Raw genomic sequence first — 6,983 nt, forward strand, 5'->3', positions numbered from 1 at the left:
ACAACAGTTTCTTAGAGTTACAAGTAGCAAGACGCAGTGGAAAATTCTTTTGCAAAAGTAGAATATATATCAGCATGGGAAGTAGCATGTAAGATTGTTTGATTGTGCAAAGTTTTCTTGAATTTAGGTGTTCCTCAAGAAAAAGCCACATATTTATTCATAGACAACCCATGATCCATAAAAGTTTCCAAAAATATTATTTTCCATTCGAAAATAAAGCATGTTGATACAAAGTATCATTACATCATGACACTCATTGCAAAGGACATCATCAAACTGATATATTGTCATTCAGAAGACCAGATCTCATATATTTTCTCAAAGCCACTTAGTAGGATCAAATTTACTAAGTTCAAGGAAGAAATTGGTATTTTTTGTAATGATCCAAAGTACATAATTTAATTTTTAATTATTTAGAGTCTTCTTATAATATTTATTTGTTATAATAGAATTCAAATTTAAAAAAGTGTTGTTATTTAGGAATCAAATTAGGAAATTTGTTAGGGAAATTGTTAGAATTAGACTAAATGTAAATGTAAACTTGTCACATGAAATAAGTGATCCCTAAAAAAATTAGTTTAGGACGTAATCTTATTTAAAGCTTAGTTTTCTCTTGGTTTTCTCCTCTTGCAAGAGAATTGAATAATTGTTGTAATCTCTTGCATACTATCATGTAATTTTATTTTCCTTACTCAATAAAATGTGTGTGTCTGAGGAAACTTTTCCTATCAGTGTGGACTTAATCCTATTTATAGGTGGAGGATCCACTTGGTATTATGTTGTATGTTCCTTCCAAAGCTTCTCCAATTGTACAGTGCTTTCTTTTGGACCTGATAAAGCCACCCCCCCCCCTAAGACCATCTTGCTAATAATTCTAAGTGCCTTCCTATGTTCTCAAATTATAGTAAATTTGTTTTTTTCTCCCCTTTAGATCATACTTCTTTCATCGGTAAGTTACTACCATGCATGCATTCTCTAATTGTCGTCGAGTTTCTCCCTACCTAGGACCATGTTTCCTTCATTCATTTTTAAGTTTCTACCAATGCTCTACAATTGTGCCTAAAATTTCCTATGGATCTGTGAATCTAGTGAATTATCCCCCTAATAAAATTTTAAGAAATGCACTTGTGAAGATGTTTCCTTCTTTCTTTCGCTCCTTTAATTTTCCTGCTCAATGTATGTCAATATGTCCTATGCCTCCTGCTCAAACTTTGTATATTTTTGTATCATTGCCTTTCATTATCAATTTTCCTACTTGGTGATGTATTCCTTATTGTTAAATATATCCTCTGATCAGTACATATCTTATATCATATGTTCCCATCATGCATAAATCTATTCATATACTATGTCGAAATGTCACCACCTTGATCTCTTCCATTAATAATTGCTTCCCTAGTAATGATCATCTTGAATTAGTTCATTCTCTCCTTCTTATTTTGAGTCCATCCTCTTCATTTCTTTATATATGGAGTACCATTATCATTTTATTCTTTAATTATGTATTCAAATCCTTTTTTTCTTTGTCGTCCACCTTTGAAATCCTTCACAAAAGCATACCTTTCATAGAAATTTTCAAACATAGAACTTCTTTATTAAGAATAACTTCAAATAAACAAATCATGGGTTTTCCCATAGGGAACATGATAAAAAAACGCATATCAGGGCCTTAAACACTCAAGGAAAGTTCATTATTTTCAACCTACTTTCTTCACCACACTTAGTATGACGTTTTATTTGCTTGGTAGAACCCTTTCCTTCTATAGTTTGCTTAGGGAACTTCATGTTGCATTCACATGCAATGTGACTTAGATTGTGACATCTAAATCACATTGTATAATAATTGAATGAAGGATAAAACGACACATAGTTTATGCTATTGATGCCATTTGGATGTAATCAGCCTAAAACTTTCTTCTAAAGGATTGATAACCATGTTTGCCATATGCTTTGCAATCCCTAGCCTTATGCCTGAAATTTGTACATAAAAAGCAATAACCAAGAAATGTACTTTGATACCTGGATGGGAAATATTTCCTTGAAGATATTTTGAAGATATTTTGCCTTGGACAAGTATTATACCTTTGATGATACTTATCGTTGTCTTCTTCCTAAGGGGATTTCTTGAGAACATTGGCACAAAAACATGGAGTAGCAACATTTCTAATCTAGCCTTCCTCATCTTTGTATTCATTTTTTATTCAAATTCAACCTTTGGATACTTGGAGCTTGAGTCTTCTTTGTAAGAAGACTTACCTGTATAACCAAGATTTTTTTTTCAATCAGATATCTTTTAAAACTAAGAAGGTTATTCAAAATATGTCAATTCTTCAGGCTCTTGTTAAGCTTGTCAATGTCATCCCTCAATGAAATAACTTCTTCAAATTTGGATTTAAAGGAGATGATTTCTCCTTCGAACTCTACTTCAAGTATATTCAAGTCTTTGGATTTTTCTTTAAGATAACTTATCAGAATTTCTTCTCTCCTTCTTGCCTCTTCTACCTTGATATTGAAGCAAACAATTTATTTTTTTTCTTTAATAAGCTTGTAATTATTTTCTTCTAATTCTTGCATATTTTCTTCTCGTTGATTCATCATTACATCTTCGCTCCTTTTAGATTCTTCCAATTGTGCTTTTGAGGAAACTGCCTCATAGTCCCTAATTTCTGAAATTTATTGTTAACCTTTTATTTTTTTCGTCATTTGATTGTTGACTTTTTCTATCTTATCTCTCAAGATGATATATTATTTTAGCGTATCACCATGGACTTATTTTTAATTTATACTACTCTATGATACTTCATCTAATATTCTTTCTTCTTCTAGTTTATCTTTCAAGGTAGAAAAATCATGATCCTTCTTTTTCTGTTGTTTGTCTCTTTCTTATAGTTGCACTTCTAATTAGATAACCTTTCTTCTTGAAACTTCTACTTCCTTTAGAGCATTCTTGTGTTCTTATTCATAATCTAATTTTGTTAGAACTTCCTCCTTCATTAGTTGAGGAACATCATCTTTGTCATATATAATAGGATATGGACACATACGATTATAATGACTTCTTTACCACAATTGAAACAGAATTAAATACTTCATTATTTAGCAACCATGTGTATGTAGAAAGATTCTTCTAGAGGATCATATACATTTCTCACATGATTGCAACAACTCATTTTTTTAGATAGTTTTTTCTTTCTCTTTCCTTTATTTTGCATAAATTCCTTGATCTACCTTCAAGCATTTAACTATTCCTGAAGGTAACTTGCTCTAATACCACTGGTCGGACCAAATATCACACTAAGACAAACGGTGAATTAGTGTGAGAGAAATTTAATCATTTCGCAACTTTTGATCAACAAACAATTATGTACCAAATAATAATAACCATTTACAATATGTCAATAAATAAATAAATTCATCATGAATTTATCATCACATCAATAAGAAATCAAGAAGCCATCAACACAAGAAAACACAAGCTTTTACATGGAAACCATATGAGAGAAAACTATAAATTTGTCTTCTTCTTATTTTCAATTTAGTACATACATTTTCAGGCACCAACCTACTGGAGGAAATCACCCCCAAGATATGTAATCTACTACTTGAGGTAGGCTACAACCTGATTGAGGCACCAACCTCGATGATGAGCAAGCTTCAACTTGCTTTAGGCTCCAACCTCATTGAGGCATTAACTTCAATGACAACCAAGCTTCAACTTGCTCAAGGCTCTAACCTAATCGAGGCATCAATATTCAAGATGAGAAAGCTCTTACCAGCTCTAGGCTCCAACTAGATTGAGGCACCAATTTGATGATGAGAAATCTTCAACTTTATTTAGGTTCCAATCTCAATGATGAGAAAACCCTGACTCACTCTAGGCTTTGACCTAATTGAGGCATCGACCTTAATGGAGGAACCCACCTCCTTCTTCTTACGGATATATATTTAGAATATTTCAAACTCAATCCACTTGCTCTTCATATGATATAATTCTTCAAAGGTGTTATATTGCTTCATTCCTTGATCAAACTCTTGCTCCAACATGTTCAACAATTTACTTACATAAGGTATTTCTCATAACCTATTCTTCAACAAAAACTGCAACCACATTAATAAATATCAAAATACATAATATGGATTTTGATCATCAAAACCAAACTCTTCATTTCTCTAGGGTTATTCACCTTTAAACCTTGATCATCACATTTCTTCTATAATCCAATTTGGATAAATAATGTGCCCACAAATCATCAAAAACCATGTGCAATTATAAAAACACCATGCAAAGATTAACCATGTTACAAAATGAAATATTTTGGGTGCATTTTACAAGATAATCATTTTATAATGACTGGAAAATGTTGATTCTTTGACAAAACAAATAAATCGAGTGCACCATAAAACCCTTCTACAAAATAGTTTGATTGAGTCTAGTTAGAATCAAACCCACAACCTCTGTAAACCAAATCAACGCACACAACTAAGTGACTTATGCAATGAGTTATATAGTGGAAGGATCGAATATTCATATATTGGTCAAGAAATCATATCAAAACTAACAAGACCTCCACATAATCAAAAAATATGTTTTGATGAGGATTTATCCTCCAACCAACCATTGAAAAGTGTCTTGACAGATCGATCACAACTACCAGCTCACGGATCTCCTTCGTGAGGACTCATTCCTTCTTTTAATGTTTTCAATAACTCATGGATTTCTCACCATAATATTGATGTCAGAATCATTGTTGTATCATGGTATTTTATCACCAACAATGACCCCATTATGGAATTGATCCTCTGAACAATACATCAACAACCTTCACAATCAGACCACTGCCACTAGCTCACCAAGCTACCACTATCACGACTCTCTAATCTACCACTACCATGACTCTCTAAGCTTATAATGTGGATATACCACTACCACATCTCTCTGATCTACCACTGTCATGACTTTCTGGGCTTATAATGTGGATATACCACTATCACATGGCTTTTTGAACCATACATAATCAGATCACTATACAGTCTTGAGGCTACCATTGTCATGGTTCTCAAGTAATGACTATCTAGGCTACCACTTCACTATCATACCACTGTTGCAGCTCCCTAGGATACTATTGTCACGACCCTTGAGCTACAACTCTTTGGGATACTGCCTCACAATGATAACACTATCACAACTCTTTGGGCTACTACTGTCACAACTCCTTAGGCTACCACTTCACAATTAAACCATTTTCATGGCTATGAAGGTTACCACTACACAATCAAACCATTGTCATGGCCCTCCAGGGTACCACTGTCATAGATCTTTAGCTACGTATCTCTAGGATACTACTTCACAATCAAACCATTTTCATAACTCTTTGGGCTATCATAAATCACTAATTGTCTAAGTAATGATCTCCACTAGTAGATCACTATAACCATCTCAACATGAAACAAAGACAAAACCTTGCCTCTCGCTCAATGAAACCAAAAATAACAAATAAATCTTGAATTCTCTGAGACAAACTTCGTAAAATATGCAATCAATGGGTTCATGCACAATTGGGGCCGAGGGATTCCATATATATAATGTTGATGCAGTCCCATGTTCACATGGACCAATATGTGACCGGTTCATATGTAATGGCACTTTGGTCCTACCATATGCCCATCCATGTAATGGTCACCTTATTTTTTTGTGGTAGCCCTTTGAACCTAGCTATACCATATGCTAAACCATGTAACTAGCGCCTCTTTTTTTTTCATGGCTCTTTGGGCCTAGCTCTACCATATGTCCAATTATGTAATTGTTTCCTTATTCTTTGTATCATGACCCTTTGGTCCTATCTCCTAAGTTTTCATAGGATCATGCTCATAACGAAGGCCTTATCCTTTGCTCCACGACCCTTCCAGCCTAACCCCTAAGTTCTCATGTGACCATTCACATGATAGATGTTAGGAAGATCAATTTCCCTTTTAATTAAGAATAATTGACCTGATTCTCACATTAATTGTCATACCAAGAAGGATTTTTGTTTCAAGGCTATCATGCAAAGTTTATGCAGGAACAAATGTCAATTAGCACTGATGAAATATCAAAGCCTATAATTGTAATGTGACTCTCAGCATTCAAAACACACTTTTTTTTACAGTGAAAACATTCTCATACTTTCATAAAGAAAAGACACATACTACAGAATAAATGACACTCTGTCACATAGTTACTCTTATTTAGAAGAAACAATGCTCCTAAAAACCATTCAACACTTGAGTAATTTTCTAAAGCACTCATTGAATGAAATAACAAGCCAAAGAAATATAAAAAAAAATAAATGAACATCACATTAATGAAAGGATCGGTCTAGGACCTATGATTTTACATAATAACAAATGTTAAAAACATTCTACGCAATGCATGAACAAGATTGTAACAGTAACAGTAAATCTCACATAAATCATAGCTGAGAGGGAATAAATACACTGCTACAGTACCTCCCTAACCAATGGTCCCTGTTAAGAAGGAGGGCCCTTCCTCCTCAATAAGGGCTGGTAAATTACATAACATGCAAGATAATCAGAAGAAAGGTATGAAGCCATGAATGGTAGAGATTTGCATTAATGAAAAGTTGTAGTACATGATTACAATGTTGGTACTCCCCTCCTCTGTTCTCTTCATCTATCTGTGCCTCATGGGTAGAGAGTGCATTATTTTATAATTTCAAAATTCATTCATATTTTGTATGGCAAGATCATCGTGAGAATATGTCAATTATCGTGTGATCTAAATACAGAATATAAAATAACTGTCCTCTAACAAATTTTCCTAGTCGAAACAAAGTTAAAATAACATTTCTTAAATTACTATGATTTATCAATTAAGAATTTGTTGTAGCGGCTACAACCAACCTCCAAAATTTTGCCTTAGCTTCGTTTTGGAGCCTCCCTACCAACCATCCTCAGCAACTTGTCTTGCCTTGTCAAGTACATAA

This window comes from Pinus tabuliformis, chromosome 7 (genome assembly GCF_031772625.1).
Source record: "Pinus tabuliformis cultivar Carrire ecotype Pingquan chromosome 7, CPIR1, whole genome shotgun sequence".
Taxonomy (NCBI): Eukaryota; Viridiplantae; Streptophyta; class Pinopsida; order Pinales; family Pinaceae; genus Pinus; species Pinus tabuliformis.